Source organism: Rhinatrema bivittatum, chromosome 8 (genome assembly GCF_901001135.1).
Source record: "Rhinatrema bivittatum chromosome 8, aRhiBiv1.1, whole genome shotgun sequence".
NCBI classification, from domain to species: domain Eukaryota; kingdom Metazoa; phylum Chordata; class Amphibia; order Gymnophiona; family Rhinatrematidae; genus Rhinatrema; species Rhinatrema bivittatum.
In genome coordinates this window covers 170,496,944-170,507,289 of record NC_042622.1, presented here as the reverse complement: position 1 = coordinate 170,507,289, position 10,346 = coordinate 170,496,944, and the positions used below count along the sequence as shown (strand labels likewise).

At 42.2% G+C, this 10,346-nt stretch overlaps 1 protein-coding gene across 7 annotated transcripts in view; it reads left to right on the top strand.

Annotated features, from left to right (window-relative positions):
* Positions 1-3,975: 3,975 nt before the first annotated feature.
* LOC115096930 (transient receptor potential cation channel subfamily V member 3-like) overlaps positions 3,976-10,346 on the top strand; it is a 140,817-nt gene continuing 134,446 nt past the window's right edge. For 4 of the 7 annotated variants that reach the window (XM_029612234.1, XM_029612235.1, XM_029612236.1 and 1 more), the window contains exon 1: positions 3,977-4,196. The gene's annotated coding sequence lies outside the window, so the exon portion shown is untranslated. Of the gene's footprint in view, positions 4,197-10,346 lie in introns of all 7 variants that reach the window. The other 3 variants (XM_029612238.1, XM_029612237.1, XR_003858169.1) reach the window with 2 other exon arrangements.

Genomic DNA, 10,346 nt, shown 5'->3' with positions numbered 1-10,346 from the left:
AAAATCCCTTAGAAAAAATTCCTTGGAAAAATGTCTGTTGCCTGCATAGTTCAAAGTCCTTTTCTCTCTTTGGAATCTCATTGCATATTCAATTCCAGAGGATCCAATGCTGTTCTTGATTGGATCTCACCACTTTCTACAGACACAGATTGGTGGGATGCTTCATTACTCCTGGTTATGGAGTTCATCAACGGTGAAATGCTGATCGACTGTAAGTTGCTGTTGGCGCGGTGGTTCGTGATTTATTTCGGTTCGACTGAGTCATCAGCCGATGCGAAATGCTGACATAGTTGTGGCGCATACTGATAAAGTTTACCAGATGTATGGAGACAAATTATCAGCAATAGAATAAATAGCTCCTGAAGCAGCTGAACGAGCGAAACCCGGGCCTGGGTCGGGCTTTTATTACGTTCTGTGCTCAATAAAGATCTCCTGGTGTTCAAAGATTTTTCTAGCACACTGTGAGATGCAGAGAGTAGAGATGTGAATCGTGTGCCAGATCGTCTTAACGATCAGATTCGGCTGGGGGGAAATCTGATCGTTAAGATATGTGAATTGGAATCGTTTCCGATTCCAATTCACATCCCCTATTATAGAGTATAGTATAATAGGGGCTGATGAGTAAAGATGGCCGGCGCCATCTTTAAAGATGGCGCCGGCCATCCAGTGCTCCTACCATGTGACAGGGACCGCCCAATGGCACAGATACCCTGTCACATGGTAAGGGCAAAGGGGCATCGGCGCCATTTATTTTTAGAACAGCTGATGCCTGGGAACAGGAAATCTCTCCCCGAGGATAGATGCCAGAATTTAAATCAATTAGACGTAATTGATTTAAATTCTTTTATGCAAACCGTGAGTTTTTAGATTATAAGGGTTTTGAGAGATGTTCAAAATAATTTGAATTTTATATACATCAATGCGCTTCCTATTTGTCACCAATTTTAATATTTTTTAACATATTTTTTCGATTTATATTATTATGTTTTAATATATTTATATATTATATTTATTTATGTTGTAGCCCCTGAGGCAGCCATTTTCAAACGGCGAAACTCGGCCTGAGTCGGGCTAATCTTGTGTCTCCACTTCAATAAAGGAATTTACAAGCCATCTGGCATCTATCCTCTTTGTTCATCCTGACGGCTTTTATAGATCGCCTTCCTTTGTGTTTTTTGGGTCAATCTCTCCCCGAGGCCCCCCTGGATCTCTCCTCTCCCCAAGGCCCCCCTGGATCTCTCCCCAAGGCCCCCCTGGACCACCAGGTAATTTTAAAAGGTTTTGGGGGGGGGGGGTCGGTAGGGTGGGGTCGATTTAAAGGGTCGGGTGGGGTTTTTTTTTTTAGCGGTGCAGGCCTCCCTAAAAAAAAAGGGTCGGGAGGGTGGGAGAGGCTAAGGGGGGTCGATTTAAAGGGTCGGGTGGGGTTTTTTTTTTTATCGGGCCATCGGCGCCATTTTAATTAGTGGCAGCCAAAATGACACCGATGGCCCGAGAGCGGGAGATCGTGCCTGGACCCCCCCCCCACTGGACCACCAGGTAATTTAACATTTTGGGGGGGTTCGGGAGGGTGGGGGAGGGTAAGGAATTGGTTTTAAAGGGTCGGGTGGGTTTAGGGGTTGTTTTGGTGTGCCGGTTTTCCCGCCCTCCCCCAAATAATTCCCGTGCCCTATTTAACAATACAATACAAATGCCCCTGATGATAAATCGGGGGCATTTGTATTGTATCGTGCGCTCTAACGATTTAAGACAATTTTTAAATTATCTGACGATAATTTTAATCATTCAAAAACGATTCACATCCCTAGCAGAGAGTCGTCAGATATGGAAAAACAATTGCTGCTTCTTCTCCTCTGTGTGATTCATAGTCTCATATGAAGTTGCCAAGATCATCATGTGGTTGAAGACGCCATCTTCATCTCCATCCCTCTCTTAGCCTGCTTAGGCCTGCACTATAGTTCATCACTCTGTGTGCAAGGGTGCAGGCTCAGGTTCAATTATGCGCATCCTTGTGTTATGCCCGTCGGTCGCAGATGGCTGCGAGTTCTCATGCTCACTTCCTTTTTCCCTGCACCGTCAATCCTAGGATGAATGGCGACTTCCGCCAACCAACGCCAACCCCACCGGCGTCCCCGGGACGGTGTGGGCGCTGCCGACCGCCATCTTGAATCTGGAATCACTTAAGGCGGGCGCGCACGCAAGGGCCTCCTTTGTACACGTCATGGCGGGAACCTCGGAGGTGCCCCCTCCCAATGACGTCAACTCGCTGCTGTACTTAAGCTGATCGGCCCTCTGCTGCTACAAGTTAGCAAGGAGCTCCCTCATTGCTGAATCCACTCCATTTTTGGACTTCCAGTTCCTGTTTCCTCTCTTGGTGTGTGGACACTCTGGCTATCCACTCCTCGGAGGGCCTTCCAGCCTTGGACTACCTGACCTGCTTCTCAGGCCACTCTCCTGGATCTACCACTTGTGAGTACCTTACTACAGACTTCAACGATACCAGCTCTACTGAAGACTCTTTGTGGTGTACCCCGTGCCTCGGGCCACTACTGTTCCTCTTCAGTAATTGTTGTTCCAGTATACCCTGTGCTGCAGAGTATTGCCGTACCAGCTACAAGATCCACTTCCGGGTTCCTGCACCTCAGACTACATCATTTTCAGTACAGTCATCCTCGGGGTACCCCGCTCTGCGGGCCACTACCGGATCTGCACTTCTGAGGTATTCTCTACTTGTCTGAAGGGACTTCCTGGCTTACCCCACTTGCGGGCCACTACCAGATCTTCATATCACTATCACCCTGGGTATACCCCACTGCTCACAACTGTATTTATTTGCATCTCCCCGCTCCGCGGGCTCTGCTTTCCTTCCTTCATAATAAAGTCTCTATCATACAGCTGTGTCCTACAGTGCTGAGACCGCGCCTACCGATGGTGAGGCCAACAGGGCTCCTCCCTATGGGCGGAGACATCTCTCATCTCGGCCAGGGTTCACATCCTTACAAAAGTATAACACCTTGTTTAGGGTCACTGGCTTTTACCCTACAGGGTGGTGGGAGAGCAGGGAGTGTTTGCATGGGGGACAGTGGAGGTGTCATGGAGGGGATGTGAACTCTCCTCCCTCCCCAACCCCCACTGCTCCCATACTTCAACCCCCTTTTCCTCTCACTCTCCCACTCCTCCAGCCACTCCCCCTCACACTCTCTTACTGCTCCCATCCCTTCTCCTTCCAGTCCCCTCACCTTTCTTTCTTCTTACTCTGGCCCATCCCTTTTCCTACGCCCCTCTAAACTGCTGATGATGCTCCAACATTATCAGCAGTTGCTGGGGCCTGGGAACACCAGCAAAATGAGCACCCAGCAGCGCTTATGCTGCCTGCAGTATTTCTCTTTCTGTGCTGCTCTAGTGAGGCTCGGGAAGCCCCAGCAGCTCTTCTGCCAGCGAGTCCATTTTTTTAAATTTAATTTTGCTGGTGAAGCCGGGAAACTCCCACCAGCTCTTCTGCTGCCTGTGAGGCTGCTCCGCTTCTGCTGCTGGAGCCTGAGAATCCCCACCAGCCTTTCCTGTACCGGCTCAGCTCCACTGCTGCACTTGTTGCCAGCCCCCGGGCTTCTCCTCTGCTGCCTGCAGCCCCTCCCTCTGCTCCGGGTGTGGTGATTGCGTCGCACTTCATCACGCAATGCAGTGATTACCCGGAGCCCTTAACATGTTTATTATATAGAGTGATCTACGTATTAGGCATATTTGATACCTCGCCTTTCTAGGCCAAAATCTAAAGCTGAGACTATTTTCTACGTCTTGATAAAAAAAAAAAAAAAGAAAAGAGAAAATCCTTTTTATGCCCCAATGAGCTTCTGATAGCAAAAGCGAAAGTTTGAAGGGAAATGGTGGAAGCACCTTTGCTCCTCCTAACATTTCCCAGACCCAGGCTGGGGCTCCTTCCTGACGCTACTGTGGGGGCGGTTTTCCAAAGAAATCCTCCAACCTCGTTCCAGTATAAGAAATCATTAACTCCTAGCAGCAATAAGAGGCAGGCGCACACCTTGCACACAGTAAAGCATTCTTTGTGTCTCCAGAGAATTTTTTATTTCCTGTCTTCCCAATATCAATGTTTTGATCCATAACATTGTTAAGTAAAACTTCTATTTTGTCCTTTTTTTTCCTGGACGAGCGTGGACACTTCCTCTGTCACACTGCCCAAGGTAAGTGTCAAGTTTCCATGGGAGCCGGGTTTGTCCTCAGGAAAGGGCCTCAGCAGTCTCTGAAGCTTGGATCTTGAACCTTGATACATTTGTTGGTTTGCTAAAAGTATCATCACTGTGCAGCTGATTGAAACAATCCATGCAGTCTGCAGTGAGGAAGGGCTGGGTTTCCATTCTCTGTGACGCGTATACAGTGTCATGTAGATAATCTGCAAAGTATATCCTGTCTCTCGCCACTGAAATCAAATAATCCTTGAAGTCGCTAGAAAGATAATTCGCTGTATTTCTTGCACTGACTTTCCTGTTTGGACAGCTAAAGCTCTTTGCCTCGACTTGATTTGCCTATCAGTTTTATACATGCCGTACAAGCTAACCTGATACCTTTCAAAGGATCAACAAAAAAAGATGTTCTCTTGCATGAGCTTTGCGGATTCACACTGAAGAGGTCTGTATGACCTGGAAAACATCAGTACTGCACCATTAATTATGAGGGTCCTTTAAAAGATTTGACCATCTACCAAGAAGTCAGGTTTCTCCAGGAGCTAGAACTCTACCTAATACTGTACAGCAGTTTTCTGCTTTTTCCTGGGGCTCAGCTCTGGTGTGCAGACAGATCAGTACATGCAGGAAGATGCATGACTCTAGTGGGGTTTGTAAATGAAGCCAAAGATGACAGCACTGGTTCTTTCTGTTGCTTTTGGGCAAAATCATTTTTCATTTAAATGTTCTTCCCACTAACATTTTGATTATAATCACCAGCCTCTGGCTAAATTGTACATTTCTCTCTTTTTTCCAAAAACTGACTCCTCTTCATTGAATTCCTCAAAATGATCTGGGTAGTGGTTGCTCAATGTGAAATTCTCACAGTATTAATGTGCTAAAGACTAGGAGAGATGTACAAGGCGAGAGTAAAACTTAGCCCCGAGACCCTCAGTCCACAGGCAAAACAGAGAGAGACAAAGAGAGACAGAGAAAGAGAGCAAAGAGGAGAAGGAGATGAGAGAATAAAGGAAAATGTAATTAAAGCAAATAACCAGCAAAGGGTGAAATCAGAAGAGATAATTAACAAAAATTTCATGATGAATGAATGGAGTCTGTTTTCTGGAAAGTATGTGTATACTGGTGTATTAAAAAAAAGCATCGGGGGTGTCACGTGATGTGATGAACCTGTGAGAATGCACTTCCTACAGGCTACGGGTGTCTTTCCTCCAATCTGGGAAATCTTGGTCGATCGTTATCTAGAAACTCGCAAACTCCAGCATTTTGTAGTTTAGTTTAGTTTAGTTTATTGGCGTTTATATACCGATGTATCAGACGAACCATCACACCGGTTCACAAAAGTTACAATATATTCAGAAAATACAATAATTCGTAAAATAGTAACAGCTAAAAACTACACAGAATAAAGAAATAAATTAGCTGTTAATAAAATGAATGAAACAAAACTCATAAAACAGAAATGAAATTAAAAACATAATAAAAGCATTAAAATGAAATTAGCAGTGAGACAGTAGTAAAATTAAATAAAAAATAATGGTAGCCTATTAAGAGAGACAAGAGATGTATATAAACTCGCTGTTTTTCTACTCATTTGTAGCTTCTCAGATTCTTATTGGCATTCTGTTTTTCTACTCATTTGTAGCATCTCAGATTCTTATTGGCATTCTGATCTGTATTTTCGTACTCTATAAAAGCACATTTAAATAACCAGGTCTTTAGTTCAGATTTAAATTGCTTTTTTTCTGTGGCCAGTCTCAATGATGTTGGTAAAGAGTTCCAGAGTTTTGTCCCAGCAATAGATAAAGCACGTTCCCTTACGTGGCTTAGCCTAGCAGATCTAATGGTGGGAACTGATAGGAGACCCTTATCAGCAGATTGCAAGTTCCTCTGTGGTACATGAAGGCGCATCAATGTGTTAAGCCATTCAGTATGTTCTCCATAAATGACATTATGAATTAAACAAGCAACCTTATATTGAATGTGATACTGAATTGGGAGCCAATGCAATTTAATCAATGTTGGAGTAATATGATCACTTTTTCTTTGGCCTGTTAAAACTCGTGCAGCGGCATTCAGAAGAACCTGAAGCGGGCAAATGTTAGACATCGGTAAACCAAGAAACAGTGAATTACAGTAGTCTAAGTTAGCAAAGATAAGCAACTATAATACAGACCTAAAGTCTGTGAATTCTAAAAAAGGTTTAAGCCTACGCAAAGTTAGCAATTTGTAATAACCATCTTTCAACTTTGTAGAAATATGTTTTTTAAAAGAGAACTCAGTGTCGATAATGACCCCTAAATTACGGGTATTAAAACATGGATTTATCTTTATATTATCGGTAAAAGTCAAAGTAGGAATACTGCTAAAATGGCATTTGCGTTCAAGTAATAGAATTTCTGTTTTATTGGTATTTAAAATTAAACGTAGGTGCTGAAGTAATTTTTTAAGTGAGGAAATATAAATTTTAATAAGCTCTAAAGCGTCTTCTATAGTAGTTTCTATAGGAACTAAAAATTGAATATCATCTGCATACACACAAAATTTCAAACCTAAACCGTTTAAAAAATGACAGATAGGTAAAACATATACATTAAAAAGTGACGCAGATAATGTAGATCCTTGGGGAACACCTGTGGCTAAAGTGACTTTTTCTGAAGTAATGTTATTGATTTTTACTTGGTACGACCGGTTATTGAGAAACGAGGAAAACCAGTCAAAAACTAAACCACTTACTCCAATCTCTGACAAACGATTCAATAAAATAGAATGATCTACAGTATCGAACGCGGACGACAGGTCTAACAAAACTAAAAAATAACTTTTTCCAGCATCAAAACCTCTTAAAACAGTGTCCATCAAAGCAATAAGCAGCATTTCTGTATTAACATTTTTTCTAAATCCGTATTGATTTGGAAATAAGATATTATTAGATTCCAAATAAGCATCGAGTTGTTTTTGAGTTACTTTTTCTAGAATTTTTGCTAGGAAAGGTAAGATAGAGATAGGCCTATAATTGCTCAATTGTGTGTTATCTGACCTAGGTTTTTTTAGTATGAGTTTAATTATGGCATTTTTCAATATATCAGGTACAACGCCTTCATTTAAAGATGCATTAACGATATCAGTAATAGACGGTGCAATAATATCAGCCATAGATTTAAGAAAGGAAACTTGAATAGGATCTAAGGGATGTTTAGCAGAATTTAGTTTTTTAATGTAACATTCAATTTCGAATGAGGAGACGGAATCGAATAGAGCCCACTTAATATCAGATTTTTCTGGCATTATAACTTCTTGAATAGGATTAGCATTATTGTTTAGAATTAATAAATCAATTTTCTCCTTGAAAAATAAAGCTACGTCATTACATTTATTTTTGGATAGACCTTCTTCCTTAGTTGGTAATTTTATTAAATTATTGACAATCCTAAAAAGTTCTTTTGGATTATGCAATGATGACTCTAATTTTTTCTTGAAAAAATTCTTTTTTAGCATTCTCAATAAGTTTCTTATATTGATGTAAAGATGATCTATATACCGCTAATGTTTGAATTGTTTTATTTCTTCTCCATATTGTTTCCAATTTTTTTAAATTTTGTTTTTGTTTCTTAATTTCCTTATTAAACCAAGGATTTCTAGTTTGTTTTGGCTTAATTGTCTTGGTTATAAATGGGCATAGTGTCTTTGCAATTTTAGAGCAATTTGTTAGCCAGGTTGAAGTTAAATTAATTGAATTGTTAGGTTTAGAATAATCTCTAATTTTTTGGAATTCTATTATTAAATGTTCAATTTTAGGTTTAAGTTGAAAAGTGATATGAAATGGTTTTTCCTTTCTACTAAAAGATGGTAAGTTAAACTCGGCTTCAGAGTAAATTAAATAGTGATCAGACCAAGGAACTGGCATTATATTTAAAGAGATATTTGTGCATAACTTAGAGTTCGCAAAAATCAGATCTAAAGCATGGCCAGCTTTGTGAGTAGGGGCGCGTGAAACTAGGTTGTAGCCAAGAGCTGTTAACGAATCACATAAAATAGAACAAGTAGAATCTAAAATAACATCATCAACGTGTACATTAAAGTCCCCTAAAATTAAAGAGGGTTTATCAGGATTCAAAACTAAAGTTAAACATTCAATAAGTGGAGAAATATTATGGTCTAGTAAACCTGGTGGACAATATAGAACGCACAACTGTAATGATTCAGAGTCGAATAGTGTGAGCTCATAAGGATAGGCAATAGGAGAAGGAATAATTTTAATTTTAAATCGTTTCTTAATATAGAAACATAGAAATGACGGCAGAAGAAGACCAAAAGGCCCATCCAGTCTGCCCAGCAAGCTACGCACTTTATCCATTTTTTTTTCCCTTTTTCTCTCTCCCACCTGTTACTATTGGCTTCCAGTACCCTCCAGCCCTAATTCCCCTCCACCCCACCACCAATGTAGAGAGCAGCGCCGTATCTGCATCCAAGTGAACATCCAGCTCAATTAGGGGTAGCAACCGCTGTTACAAGCAGGCCACACCCCTGCCCCATACTCTTACCCACCCCTGTTTTTTTGTTTGTTTGTTTGTTTTTGTTGTTGTTTTTTTTTTTTTGGAGATGGCAGCCCTCCATCCTTCTGCTCCGTGAAGGTGGAACACCAACCACTGGCTTCCCGCTCCGTGAATGCCTCTGTGGCTACTGATGCTCCGTGCAGTGTTTTGCTGCCTCCTCTTTATTCACGCCCTCTAGACTTGATGGATCCACAGTGTTTATCCCATGCCCCTTTGAAGTCGTTCACAGTTTTAGACTATACCACTTCCTCCGGAAGGGCATTCCAGGCATCCACCACCCTTTCCGTGAAGAAATACTTCCTGACATAAGACCTCTGCCTCTGCGTTGAGTTCTAGGGATCGAAAAAATATCGTAGTTAACATTATCTAACTGATTAGAAATGACATTATCGGTGGCTTTAAGCCAGGTCTCTGTAATTACAAAAAAGTCCGGTTTTTTATCCTTTAATAAATCTGAAATTATAGGGGTCTTCTTACTTATCGCCTGAATATTAATTAAAAAGAATGTGATAAACATAAAGTTTAAAAATTTTAGTTGATTCTCTTCACGTGGAATATTATATAAAGTTTGCAATATCTTGTGGTTTTGTAGATAAGTAGCTTTTTTCGTGGCTGTACATTTCGAGGCTGTACTACGATTCTGACGCTGGGTAATACGGACCAGAATTAATTGTTGAGGTTGAGTCTTACAACTCATGTTTGTGCTTTAAAGCAATGGTAGAATAAAATGAGAAGTTACATTACATCCGGAGAAAAGTAAAGAAGAAAAGGAAAACGACAACGCAGCTCCTTGAAGCAGCTCTGCGAAGGGGCTTGTCATGTTCCTTCGTCGCGCGACGCCGGGTTCCAAGGCCTGCACTTTATGGCCTCCCCGCGCTCTGATGGTAACGCCTTGTGGGCGGAGCTACGTACCTGGGGAGGGAACGAGTGCGGCGTTTAGCCTTGGACCAGGGGGAGCAGATGAAATACAGTTCCTGGAGCTGTTTCCTCAGATGACAATTGAGGCAGGAGAGCAGGCAAACAGAGTGGATGACAGCGAGGGCTTGACTGTAGGGGCTACGACGCCAGGTTCCAAGGCCTGCACTTTATGGCCTCCCCACGCTCTGATGGTAACGCCTCGTGGCCTCCCCGTGCTCTGATGGTAACGCCTTGTAGTGCACATGAGCATCGACAAGTACATCGGTTATGCCGATGAAACCCGCGAAAATAGATAAAGAGAAAACGAGGCCAGGGGAGATCAAAATGGCCATGGCGACAGACAAAAGCCTGCAGGCCCGTTTGATGAAGTGGTGATAAGTGCGCTAATGGTCGCAGTTACTGCAGCGATTACTGGGAAGCTGGATACTATCTCAGAGTAAATTGCTGAATTAAAAACATTCCCTCTGTGAATTTGGCCCTCGGGTGGAGCTCTTAGAGGGTTACGTTTCCTCGGTGGAGGATGACGCCCTTGCCAACACGAGGTAGCTGGAATAATTCAAGAAACTAGTAGAGATACGGGATTAGAAAATTGAAGAATTGGAAAATAGATAATGCTGCAATAATTTGCGCTTTGTGGAGTTCCTCGAGGAAGTGGAAGATGGTGAACTGGGAGAGGTCT